Below are 13,610 nucleotides of genomic sequence, written 5' to 3' on the forward strand. Positions count from 1 at the left end.
GTGACAATAATATTCCAATTCCAATTCCAAATCAGTGGTGAGTCCTGAAGGCTGTGATGTGCCAAGGTGGAAGATGAGAGTACTGTTCCTTCAGTTCATGTGAAGCTTTGTTGGAACGGACAGACTAAAGGGTCAGAGTGGGAATGCAATGGAGAGTTAAAATTACGAACATCTGGAAGCTCAGACTGAAGGCAGATGTTCTACAAAGTGTACACCCAACCCATGTTTGTAAAAGAGGGCTTCTCAATTCACCGAATGGACCATACAGTGTCCTTGGGCAAATTTAGAGGCGGAGGGGTCTGCTTCTTAATCAATAGCTAGTGGTACTCGGACATGATAGTCCTGGTGAGTTCCTGCTCACCCAGCCTGGAATATCTAATGGTGAAGTGCAGCCCATGCTATCTGCCACGGGAGTTCACTTCAGCTATCCTGATGGCCGTCTATCCCACCCCAGACGGACATGAAGCCTGCATTCAATGAAGTATATTCTGTGGTCAACAGCCTTGAAACAGGATATCCTGAGGTCCTCTTCATAATTGCATGTGACTTCAACCAGGCCAACTTCAAGTGTGTGTTATCAAAATACTACCAGCACGTCTCCTGCCCCACCAGGGGCCCAAACACCCTTGACCATTACTATGCAACCATCAAAGATGCCCACCGAGCCACCCACCAACCTCACTTTGCTAAGTCAGACCACCAGGCTGTGTGCCTTCTCCCTGCATACAAACAGAAGCTGAAATGGGAGGATCCAGTACAGAAAGTACAGTACAGTGTTGGTCTGATGAAACAGATGAGCTTCTACATGACTGCTTTGAGTCAGTGGACTGGTCCATGTTGAAAGACTCAGCTGCCAGCCTAGATTAGTAGGATGGTCACCACCATGACAGATTTTATCAGTGTTGAGGACTGCGTACCAAAGAGGACAACCTGGGTGTTCCCAAACTGGAAACCATGGATGAACCAGGAGATCCATGCCCTACTGAAGTCTAGGACTGCAGCATTCAAATCAGGTGACCCTGACCTTTACAAGAAATCGAGGTACGACCTCCGTAAAGCAATCAGACATGCCAAGAGACAATTTCAACAACCTGAAACATCAACTCCAGCCTTCCAGAAAACAGTGACCCACTGCAATTCGCCTACCGCCGAAACAGGTCTACAGGGGATGCCATCTCCCTGACCCTACACTCATCTCTGGAGCATCTGGACAGTAAAGACACCTTCATTAGACTATTGTTTATTGACTACAGCTCCACCTTTGATACTATAATTCCAAGCAAACTCATCACCAAACTCCAAAACCTGGGACTCAACACCTCCTTTTGCCACTGTATCTGTGACTTCCTGACCAACAGACCACACTCAGTGAGGATAAGCAGCAACACCTCCAGCACGATTATTCTCAACATTGGTGCCCCACAAGGCTGTGTCTTCAGCCCCCTACGCAATTCCCCATACACTCACGACTGCGTGGCCGATTCTGCTCTAACTCCATCTACAAGTTTGGAGATGATACCACCGTAGTGGACAGTATCTCAAATAACGATGAGTCGGAGTACAGGAAGGAGGTAGAGAGCTTAGTGACATGGTGTCATGACAACAGCCTTTCCCTCAATGTCAGCAAAACAAAAGAGCTGGTCACTGACTTCAGGAAGGTGGAGGAGTGGTGTACATCAATGGTGCTGAGATCAAGTGGGTTGAGAGTTTCAAGTTCCTAGGAGTGAACATCACCCGTCCTTGTCCAACCACATAGATGCCACGGCCAAGAAAGCTCACCAGTGCCTCTACTTCCTCAGACGCTAGAGAAATTTGGCATGTCTCCTTTGACACTCACCAACTTTTATCGATGGACCATAGAAAGCATCCTAGAGACACAAGAGATTCTGCAGATAATGGAATCTGGAGCAAAACACACAAAATGCCGGAGGAACAGCAGGTCAGGCAGCATCTATGGAGAGAAATAAACAGATGACGTTTTGAGTCGAGACCCTTCATCTCCTCACCTCTACTCCTCACCTACCCCTGGTCTCTCAAACCTTCCCTTACCCCTCGACCCCCGCCTCTGAGCCCCCATCTTCCTCCTGCCCCACCTTCCCTGACCCCTCCCTCCTCTGACCCCAGCCCTGACCCCAGCCGCGTCTTCACTCTCCCCTCTGACCTTCCCCTCTCTGAGGCTGAACGTTCTGTCCTCAGCAGGGCCTCACCTTTGTCCCCCTGTGCCCACACCTCAACGAGATCCACGCCTGCCGTGACACCGAGCTCTTCTTCCGTCGCCTCCATCTCCGGGCCTACTTCTTCTGCAAGGATTCCCCACCTCCTAGGGATGACCCCTTCTCCCTCCTTAAGCCCTCTTCCTCCTCTTGGACACAGCACTCTGGCTTTCTGTCCCCTCTGCATCTCTAACTGACGACAGGATATTAACCGTCTCGACTTCACCGCTCCCGTCACCTATCCCAACCTCGCCCCCTCTGAATGCACTGCTCTCCAATCCCTCCGCACTAATCCTAATCTCACTGTTAAACCCACAGACAATGGTGGTGCTGTTGTAGTCTGGCAGACTGACCTTTACATTGCCGAGGCAAGACGTCAACTCTTGGACGCCTCCTCTTACTTACCCCTCAACCTGGACCCCACCAAGGAGCATCAGGCCATTGTCTCCTGCACTATCACTGACCTCATCACCTCCAGAGATCTCCGCTCTAATGCCTCCGGCTTCATAGTTTCCCTACCCTGCACTGGCCGTTTCTACTACCAAAGGTCCACAAACCTAACTGCCCCGGTTTTCCCATTGTTTCTGCCTGCTCCTGCCCCACTGAACTCATGTCTTCATAGAAAGCATCCTACCTGGATACATCACAGCTTGGTATGGCAACTGCTCTTCCTGGGACCCCAAGAAACTGCAGAGAGTTGTGGACACAGTTCAGCACATCACGGAAACCAGCCCCCCCTCCATGGACTCTGCCTATACTTCTCGCTGCCTCGGTAAAGCAGCCAACATAATCAAAGGCCCCACCCACCCAGAACATTCTCTCTTCTCTCCTCTCCCATCAGGCAGAAGATGCAAAAGCCTGAAAGCATGTACCACCGGGGTCAAGGGCAGCTTCTACCCCGCTGTTAAAGACTGTTGAACAATTCCCTAGTATGATAAGATGGACTCTTGACCTCACAATCCTCATTATGACCTTGCACCTTATCATCTACCAGCACTGCACTTTCTCTGTAGCTGTGACTCTTCACTCTGCATTCTACCATAGAACCATAAAGCCACAGAACAATACAGCACAATACAGGCCCTTCGGCCCACCATGTTTTGCCAACCTTTAAACCATGCCTAAGACTATCTAACCCCTTCCTCTCACATAGCCCCCTATTTTAAATTCCTCCATATGCTTATCTAACGAACTTGACCAACGTACCTGCCTCCACCACCACCCCAGGCAGCGCATTCCATGCACCAACCACTCTCTGGGTAAACAACCTCCCTCTGATATCTCCCTTGAACTTCCCACCCATTACCTTAAAGCCATGCCCTCTTGTATTGAGCATTGGTGCCCTGGGAAAGAGGCGCTGGCTGTCTACTCTATCTATTCCTCTTAATATTTTGTACACCTCTGTCATGTCTCCTCTCATCCTCCTTCTCTCCAATGAGTAAAGCCCTAGCTCCCTTAGTCTCTCATCATAATCCATACTCTCTAATCCAGGCAGCATCCTGGTAAATCTCCTCTGCACCCTTTCCAATGCTTCCACATCCTTCCTGTAATGAGGTGACCAGAACTGGACACAGTACTCTAAGTGTGGTCTAACCAGAGTTTTGTAGAGCTGCATCATTACCTCTCGGCTCTTAAACTCGATCCCCCGACTTATGAAAGCCAACATCCCATAAGCTTTCTTAACTACCCTATCCACCTGCGAGGCAACTTTCAGTGATCTGTGGATATGAACCCACAGATCCCTCTGCTCCTCCACACTCCCCAGAATCCTGCCATTAACCTTGTACTCCGCCTTGGAGTTTGTCCTTCCAAAGTGTAGCACCTCACACTTCTCTGGATTGAACTCCATCTGCCATGTCTCAGCCCAGCTCTGCATCCTATCAATATCCCTCTGCAAGCTTCGACAGCCCTCCACACTATCCACAACACCACCGACCTTTGTGTCATCTGTAAACTTGCTAACCCACCCTTCCGCCCCCTCATCCAAGTCATTAGTAAATATCACGAAAAGCAGAGGTCCCAGAACCGATCCTTGTGGGACACCACTAGTCACAGCCCTCCAATCCGAATGCACTCCCTCCACCACAACCTTCTGCTTTCTACAGGCAAGCCAATTCTGAATCCACACGGCCAAGCCTCCCCGGATCCCTTGCCCTCTGACCTTCTGAAGAAGCCTACCATGTGGAACCTTGCCAAACGCCTTACTAAAATCCATGTAGACCACATCTACTGCACTACCCTCATCAATCTTCCTGGTCACCTCCTCAAAGAACCCTATCAGGCTTGTGAGGCAAGATCTTCCTTTCACAAAGCCATGCTGGCTGTCCCTAATCAGTCCATGATTCTCTAAATGTTCATAGATCCTATCTCTTAGAATCCTTTCTAACAGCTTTATTGTATTGTTTCACCCTGTACTACCTCGATGCACTGTGTAATGAATTGACCTGTACGATCGGTATGCAAGACAAGTTTTTCACTGTACCTCAGTACAAGTGACAATAATAAACCAATTCCAATCCCAGAAAACATTGTGAGCACCAAATTCAGTGATTAAGTAGTATCATGTGAGTCACTGCATCACCTGGACGGAGTGTTTATGCCTCTGGTTGATGGGAAGCCTACTGTGTAATTATCACTACCAGCAGAAAAAGAGAAAATCTTTTATATAGATCTAAGAGATATAGATAGGATGAAACCCAACAGGTTAAGGGTGGAAGTTGAAAGTGCACTGTTTCTGTGTCTGTGTTGGACACATACTGTATCTCCTCCCCTTTCAGTATTTCGAAAGGATCACTCTCATTGCTACTTTCCAGTCTGTTCTTCCAACTCCACCAAACACTCCCCGTCTTACAGCACTTCCCCGCACAACCGCAGGGTTTGCATCACCTGTCCTTTCACCTCGTCCTTTCCCACATCCAGGGACCCAAACACTCCTTCCAGGTGAAGCAGTGATTCACTTGCACTTCTTCCAGTCTAGGGCACAGCATTCGGTGTTCACAACATGCTCCAGCCTGGGCTTCTCAACAACAACAACAACTTGCATTAATGCAGCACCCTCGACCTGGCAAGCACTTTGTCAAAAGATTGGATCCAAGCGGTATATTCAAATTTGGAAAGGATGGTGGGGAGGTTTAGCCAGGGAAGTCAGATGATCTCAGTTTTGTAACAGATATGGCAATGAGGAGCCGTCACCTTGTTCAAGAGCCCCTGGTCTCAAGTCTGGCTGACAAAGTCAAGCACTCTTACTTTGGTGCTGAGTGGTGCTGGTTACAAACGAATGGGGAGGACAGGCTGACAATCAGAAGGACTTCTTCCTGAGCTGGCCCTGTCGCTGGAGTTGAACATGAAGGAAACAGATAAGAGAGATCTTAAAGGATGTTTACAGAGGACAAAACAAGAATGCACTTGAGTGAACAATTCCAGGAAGTGCTTTGTGATCTTGAGAACAGCTAAACCAGATGTCTACTGTAAAGGGTGAAGTCCACACCCTCAGACACAATAGAGAGGAGATCAGGGCTCAACTGGAGAGGGCCGCAGTCAGGGAATGTAATGGCCTTGATGGAGATGAAGTGAGGATATACGCTGGATGCATCACGGCTTGGTACGGCAACTGCTCTGCCCGGGACCATAAGAAACTGCAGAGAGTTGTGGACACAGCTCAGCACATCACAGAAACCAGCCTCCCCTCCATGGACTGTGTCTACACTTCTTGCTGCCTTGGGAAAGCAGCCAACATAATCAAAGACCCCACCCACCCTGGACATTCTCTCTTCTCCCCCCCTTCCATCGGGCAGAAGGTACAAAAGCTTGAAAGCACGTACCACCAGGCTCAAGAACAGCTTCTATCCCGCTGCTTTCAGACTCTTGAATGGACCTTTGGTGCGATCAAATTGAACTCTTGATCTCACAATCTACCTTCTTGTGGCCCTTGCACCTTATTGTCTGCCTGCACTGCACTTTCTCTGTAACTGGAACACTATATTCTGCATTCTGTTATTGCTTTTCCCTTGTACTATCTTGATGTACTTATGTTTTGAAATGATCTGTATGGATGGCATACAAAACAAAGTTTTTCACTGTACCTTGGTACACGTGACAATAATAAACCAATTACCAATGGTGAATGGAGGAGTAGCAGTTCTGGAGGTGGTGTTCTCAGAGTATAGTGGTGCAGATGCTCATCTCAGCTTCTTCCTGAGATCCTGACTGTCACAGAAGCCAGTGGTCAAGAGCTTGAACACTTGGCCTGCTGTTCAACATTGAAGGTGACTGGTCGGATGAGAAATCATCCATGGAGCTCCAAGAGAGGTTCATTTTAAGCCATTGCACCATTTGACCATTTCAAGGGACAAAATGGGGCACAACTGATGAACTGCAGTGGTAGAGACACCACACTTCACTCAGCTCATGTGATCACTGTGGTGTCGTGCTTCCCTGTACTTTCAATTCATGATCTCTCACCTACAGCTGTCACCTTCAACCTCCTGTATAATGGTGTGGGAGGGGGCTCCTAGAGTATGGGCAACAGAGAGCAGATGGTTATCTCAACAAGTCACCTTGCTCATATTTCTCAGCCTCTCTGAGGGCTTCCTCCCTCTGAGTTGCCACGAGTGATATTGGAAGTACAGACCCTAACAAGGGGGAAGAATTCTGAGGTCTGAATCAATTTCAGTGGAAGTCACACAACAAGCTACTGGAGGAACTCAGCAGGTCGAGCAGCATCTGGGGGGGGAAGAGGAATTGTTGATGCTTTGGGCCGAGACCCTGGTCCTGGAGTCGATGGGCCAAAGGGCCTGTATCTCTCTATGACTCTAACAGTGGCTTCTGGGGATCTTCGAAGGGACCATTTGTTGCTGAACACACTGATCCAGGTCTGACTGCTACTACTGGACACGCTTACAGGAGACAATCGTTTTCGATGAAAGTTGAAGCCACTCAAGATTATCCACGTTGTAAGCACAGCCTAATTTCAAGCTTTGACCCCATTGTCTTGAAGCAGCTGTAAGTAAAGGTCCTCACAATTACTCTCCTGATGGTATCCTTGGCTACTGCTCCCTTATGATAACTGTACAGTTGTGGTATCTGAGTTTATGGGCAGTGCGTATTAAAGCTGGATTGAATGCATGTGTTAATGTGAGGCCCAGGACTGTGCTCCTGCCTCTGTGATGTGGTGTGGGGATGGTGAAGGAAGTGCTGATGTGTCGACCTGCTGCACTACATGAACCGTTGACTCAGATTGGTCACCCACTGAGCCAAGCGTAGAGTCACGGACTCACTGAAGCGCCTGTTTCTGTGCTGTAGCGCTCCATGACTCTTTTGGCTGTGGAAATGTCACTCCCGAAGGGAAGCCTCCCTGACCTCCCTTGCCCATGGGATATGCCTCCTGCCAGTGATGCAAAACACCCGTCTCCTTGGAGCGTACTTCCTGCCCTCTGGAATCACAGATGCAGCCAGGTGGATGTGATCAGCACTCTCCAGGAGCTAGTAGTGCTGCTGTGGAGGGGTGAGGGGCAGGGGGTGGTACGTGACTGTGTCTTCAGGAGTCAGACGATGTGCTCTTAGCTGTGTGTCCGAGTGCTGGCAGCTGCGAGAAACCGCGCAGTGCAACACAGCACTGCGAGTGGACGTGATCCTTTCGTAGCTGTGTAAAACTGCGTCAGGGTAACAAGCAACGCCATTTAACAAGAAGGAAATTCAGGCTCCCTGCTCCCTCCTGCCACTCCTTTTCTTTTGCTGTTTCACTGCCCCTCCCACCCCACTCTCCCCCTCTATCAGCACAGATTTGTAGAGACTGCAGCTGTGGAACTTTACACAGGCATCATGTGTACTCTGACACTGGAACATTAAAAAGCTGCAGAATCTGGTACAAATTAAAATAACAAAATCAATTACATTTTAAAGAACAAATAAAACATTAAAAGACATGAAAATGTACAAATGACTAAAACCATTAAACTAAAATAATTTTTTTTTAAAAAAAGTGACCACCTCCCATTTGTCTCTTGTGTTTGGCTTCCAGGCTGGGTCAGAGCCACTCTAGGACCCAGTGGAATGCTGGAGAATCGCAGTAAGACTGGGCTCCCACACTGGATCCTGCATGGATTCCAGCGGCAGAGCAGCCTGTGGGGCTCAGTCCTCTGCGTTTTGCAGCCTGAGCGTGGAAAGCTGGGAGCTGCAGCCGTGTAAGTGTGCAAACGTTTGTGAGACCCGGTGCCACCAGCCCCCAGGGTCTGATGACCATTAGCTGCTTGACCCTGGTACTGGCCACCAGGAGGCAGTGTTGTCTCACGGTTGCAGTCATGGGCCAGCACTTGGTGAGATATCACTGTCCAGGAACCCATCACTGGTCAGTGGCACTGAATGCCTAGGTGCCCTTCATTCTGCCTCTGAACTCTAATTCATTGACTTCAATGGGGCCTGGTAATTACTCTTTATTTTAAAAGTATACTTTATTCACAATATATACAGTAAATACATAGAACAGGATAGGCCCTTCAGCCCTCGATGTTGTGCCAAACTACTTAAACCAATAACTCCTAATTAATCTAATCCCTCTTCCCTGCACATTGACCATATCCCTCCCTTCTCGGCATATTCATGTGCCCACCCAAGAGCCTCTTAAACACCCCTATGCTATCTGCCTCCACCACCACCCTTGGCAGCACATTCCAGGCTCCCCCCCCCACCACTCTCTGTGTAAAAGCCTTGCCCCGTACATCTCCTTTGTACTTTCCCCCTCTCAACTTAAATGCATGCCCTCTAGTTCTGGACATTTCAGTCCTGGAACAAAGATACCAGCTGTCTAGCTGTGCCTTGCATAATTTTTAAAATTTTTAAAATTTTATTTACAGCATGGTAACAGGCCCTTCCAGCCCAACAAGTCCGTGCCGCCCATTTTAAACCCATATTAACCTACCCGTACATCTTTTATAAACTTCTATCAAATCTCCCCTCAACCTTCGCAGCTCTAGAGAAACAGCCCCAGCTTGTCCAACCTCAACCTCACATGTCGTCCAAACCAGGCAGCATCTTGGTAAATCTCCTCTGCATCTGCTCCAAAGCCTCCACACCCTTCCTGTAATCAGTACATGTCTTTCTCTACACTCATTGTGCCATCATTCTCTTAAAATTCATCAACACCACTCCTGTTTCCTCTGAAGTGTTTGAGAAGCCGTTACACAGGGCCCAGCCCCTCACTGTCCAGTGGCATCAGGACCTGAGGCTGTGATCCTTCCCCACTGCACCGAGCTTCAGTGTGTAATTGGCAATTGGCTTAGTATTGTCACTTGTACCGGGATACAGTAAACAACTTTGTTTTGTATGCCATCCATACAGATCATTCCAAAACATAACTACATGAAGAAAGCACAAAGGAAAAGGCAGTCCTTCAGCACGTACTCCTGCACCCTGGAGTGTGCCATGGCATCATTCCATCACGGACATCTCCTTTTACTGGAAGGTCAACAAGTTTCGGGCAGACCAAAGCATGCCTTTCACCAAGTTGATGATCTTCCAGCAACACTTGATGTCCGTCTCGATGTGCGTTCCTGGGAACAACCAGTAGATCAGAGAGCCCTCTGCTACACAGCTGCTTGGGACAGACCTTGACAAGGACCACCACATCCTTTTCTAGACCTTCTCTATATAAAGACACCATCCTCCTGGAGGTGGACGATCATCTCATCCGCACCTCAGCCACCTTGAGGGGCCTGGTCATACAACAGGGTGGCACGTAGGCACGTGTTGGACACAAGAGGTTGTTGGTATCCTACAGCGACATGCTGTGAATTCACAGTCGTGGTGATAGGATCAGGTCTGCCCCAAACTGGTCACCTGTCGTACCTGCTTTGCATGGATGAAGTCTCCACTCTGGAGCCCAGGGCTGTGTGCTGCTCCTTCCACAGCTTATGGACAGGATTCAACTATCCTGTAGGCAGGAGCAGTTTCATGGTGAGGACCAACATTTGCTGCCTTTCCCAGACTAGTGGCTGATGTATAAATCTTTCTGCTTCTTGCTGTCTGTTAGTCAAGAGATGCCTTCAGTGGCTCTGTCTGTCAGGAGCTGAAAAACTACTCCATATAAGTAGTGCTTTGTGCAGAGATAGGGTTTGGAAGGAGTAGCTTGTTACGTGGATGGGGAAGGTGAGAAACTCCTCCTTGCACAGGATTGCGAACTGTACGGAGAACGCGGCGAACGTGCATGAGCGCGCCTGTGTGCACGCACGTGCCTGTCGGTCGATCGCTCAGCGGATCAATTGCGAGAACACGGCAAGTACACATGCACCCGCCCGCTAGTCAATCACTCCACAGAGCGATGACGCTTCCCTACGCGAGGAACGTTACTTTTGCTGTGGGACTTCGGGAACTTGCGCGCTTTTTCTTTCCGTCGGCCTTCTCATTGATCTCCAACTGTAAGTTGTTCAGCTTCTTTACTTTGGTTAACATGACTCAGTAGAAACATTTATTCTACTGTCCGTTGTTGCTCTTGCTCTGTGCATATGTAACAATGGGCGATGAGGGTCAAAACAAGAATGGCCCCTCTACTTCAAGCATCCAATCCAACACCAACCAACATGGCAAAACCAACACTGGAAACCTGGCTGCAATGGAAGAAAACCTTCCAGGACTACATCGAACTTCTACCAGCTTTAACAACGACGGTGGAACTGAAGGAAACATCAAGACTCAAGCTGCTCTGCATGCACTTGGGAGAAGTCAGGCAGAAATACTTCGATGCTCTGCACTTACAGAACAAAGCTGAACTGACCAGCACGTTTGAGGATTTAGACAATGTTTGGGGAACCCAGGGCAACGTCTTTACAGCACGCTTCAGGTTGTTGCAGCTGCGACAGACCCCTGATGAGAACGTAGGCGGTTTCATCACAAGATTAACTCTGGCTGTGCAGGAATTCAAGTACAAAGGTATCCATCCGAACAAATTCAAAGAAGCAATGGTTGTTGGAGTATATGATGAGAAGACATGTGAGAACCTCCAGTCTGAAAAGCATGACTTGTCCTGGGACAAAGCATGCTCCACACTTGTCACAGGCAGGAAGTCAAGAGAGGCCTTATACAGATTCATCCACCCCCAGCACTACATTCAGGCAGTACTGGAGCGAGAGCCCCCTGCCGAAAACGTCAATGTTTGCCAGCATTGCAGACCCGCAGCTTCCACTCAAAATCACGTCAGCCTTCACAGAGATGCCATGTTGTGGTGAAAGTCATGTCCAGTGGCCTGACTGCAAGCATCAAATGACTGTCTGCTGGTTCTGTTAGAAGGTGGGGCACCTAGAGAAGGTATGCTCCGCAATGCAGTGTTCCGCGGGAAAGCGACAGAATTCGACCATCGACTCCACGCAAGGAGATGACAGGTGCGAAGAAGTGGACACTGTCTTCCGAACCCAGGAAATGGGCAACCAGAACCGGCCCCCTCACAGTAGACAACCAGCCCGTGAAATCTGAGCTGGAGACTGGGTCAGCCATCACCTTTGTAGGTGAACCATCTTTACGCCGGATTCCAAAACTACTACCTCCAAGCTCGGTGTTCCGCAGTTACACCGGAGATGGCATCAATGTACACAGCTGAAGTGGTCCACCACGGAGACCTGTTCCACTTACCGGTGCAGGTAATCAGGGCCTAATTTGCTGGGCAGAAACTGGATTAAAAACATTCCATCAATCGTATTGAGGGAAACCCTGCATTAAATGCTCTACTACAAAAGCACCAGCGTGTATTCCAAGCTGAAACTTTGGGTCAATACCGCGGTCCGAGTGGCTAAGTTCAACTTTCAGGACAACTGCCAGCTGAAGGTTTGTGTGCCGTGTGCTGTGGGCTGAAAGGTGGAAGGAAAACCAGACCGCCTACAGAGAGCGGATGTGACAGAGCCGGTGCAGTGCGCAGAGTGGGCGGCTCCGATTGTGCCCGTCCTCGTGTCTGACGGATCAGTACACATCTGTGGCGACTACACACTGACCGTAAACCCCGCAACAAGACGGAACGCGTATCCACTGCCACAGATCGAGGACAAATAGGGCAGATGCGCATCACATTCTCAATATCGGTGGCAATTTGCGGCCACCGCACAGAGCTTCTCGCAAGTTCCTTCATTCTAATCACGTTGGGATGAGCATCCTGCAGATTGTGGCCCTGAGGGGGAGTCACTACTCCACTGCCCCAGAATATGCAGCCATCCTGTAGGCTCAGTTCATGTTGGCGATTGGTAAATGGTTGAACTTCGGGTGAAGGGCTGGCGGGCCAACCGACCTGCTGTGCTCTTTTTACTTGTGTTAGGAGTGGATCACGGGCTGTCCGCTGCCTAATGAGGTGACTTTTGATTGGTGTTTCATCTAGGCTTTGTAACGGGTGGACAACCTCGATGGCTGAGACCAGGAAAGGACGGTAGGGTGAAGGAACCATGGTTAACAAGAGAGGGGGAAGGTTTAGTCAAGAGGAAGAAGGAAGCATATTTAAGGTTTAGGAAGCAAAAACCAGTTAGGGCTCTTGAGAGTAACCAGGAAGGAGCTTAACAAAGGACTTAAGAGAGCTAGAAGGGGACATGAGAAGGCCTTGGCAACTAGGGTTAAGGAAAACCCTAAGGTGATCTATACATATGTCAGGAACAAGAGGATGACTAGGGTGAGGGTAGGATGGCTCAGGGATAAGGGGGGAAAATGCGTCTGGAGGCGAAGGAGGTAGGGGAGGTCCTAAATGAATATTTTGCTTCGGTGTTCACCAGTGAGAGGGACTTAGACGAATGTGAGGTTAGCATACAAACAGGCAAATGTGTTGGAGCATGTCGAGGTTAAGAAAGAAGCAGTGTAGCAGTGTTGGAGCTTCTAAAAGCATTAGATAGATAAGTCCTCAGGGTCGGACAGGATATACCCCAGGTTACTATGGGAAGCGAGGGAAGAGATTGCTGGAATGTTAACGATGATCTTTGAGTCCTTCCTGGCCACAGGAGTGGTACCGGAGGACTGGAGGATGGCAAATGTTGTTCCATTGTTCAAGAAAGGTAAAAGGGATAATCCCGAAAATGATAGACCAGTGAGTTTTATGTCAGTGGTGGGCAAACTATTGGCAGGATTCTTAGGGACAGGAGTTATGAACATTTGGAGAAGCATAGTTTTATTAGGGATAGTTAACATGGCTTTGTGAAGGGCAGGTCGTGCCTCATGAGCTTAATAGAATTTTTTGAAGAAGTGACAAGACAAATTGATGAAGGTAGTGCAGTGGATGTGGTATATATGGATTTTAGCAAGGTGTTTGACAAGGTTCCCATGGTAGGCTCATTCAGGAAGTCATAAGGTATGGGATCCATGGAAAATTGGCTGTGTCAATTCAGAATTGGCTTGCCCACAGAAGGCAGAATGTGGTTGTAGAAGGGGAGTATTCGACCT

At 48.8% G+C, this 13,610-nt stretch overlaps 1 long non-coding RNA gene across 1 annotated transcript in view; it reads right to left on the reverse strand.

Moving 5' to 3' along the window:
- Nucleotides 1-13,610, reverse strand: part of LOC127585539 (uncharacterized) — a 24,210-nt gene continuing 10,600 nt past the window's right edge. Inside the window, exons 3-4 of the long non-coding RNA XR_007958522.1 lie at nt 1,838-1,951; nt 1-124 (exon numbers count right to left, since the gene is read on the reverse strand). This is a non-coding gene — a long non-coding RNA (uncharacterized LOC127585539). The remainder of the gene's footprint in view (nt 125-1,837; nt 1,952-13,610) is intronic.

Source organism: Pristis pectinata, chromosome 33 (genome assembly GCF_009764475.1).
Source record: "Pristis pectinata isolate sPriPec2 chromosome 33, sPriPec2.1.pri, whole genome shotgun sequence".
Taxonomy (NCBI): Eukaryota; Metazoa; Chordata; class Chondrichthyes; order Rhinopristiformes; family Pristidae; genus Pristis; species Pristis pectinata.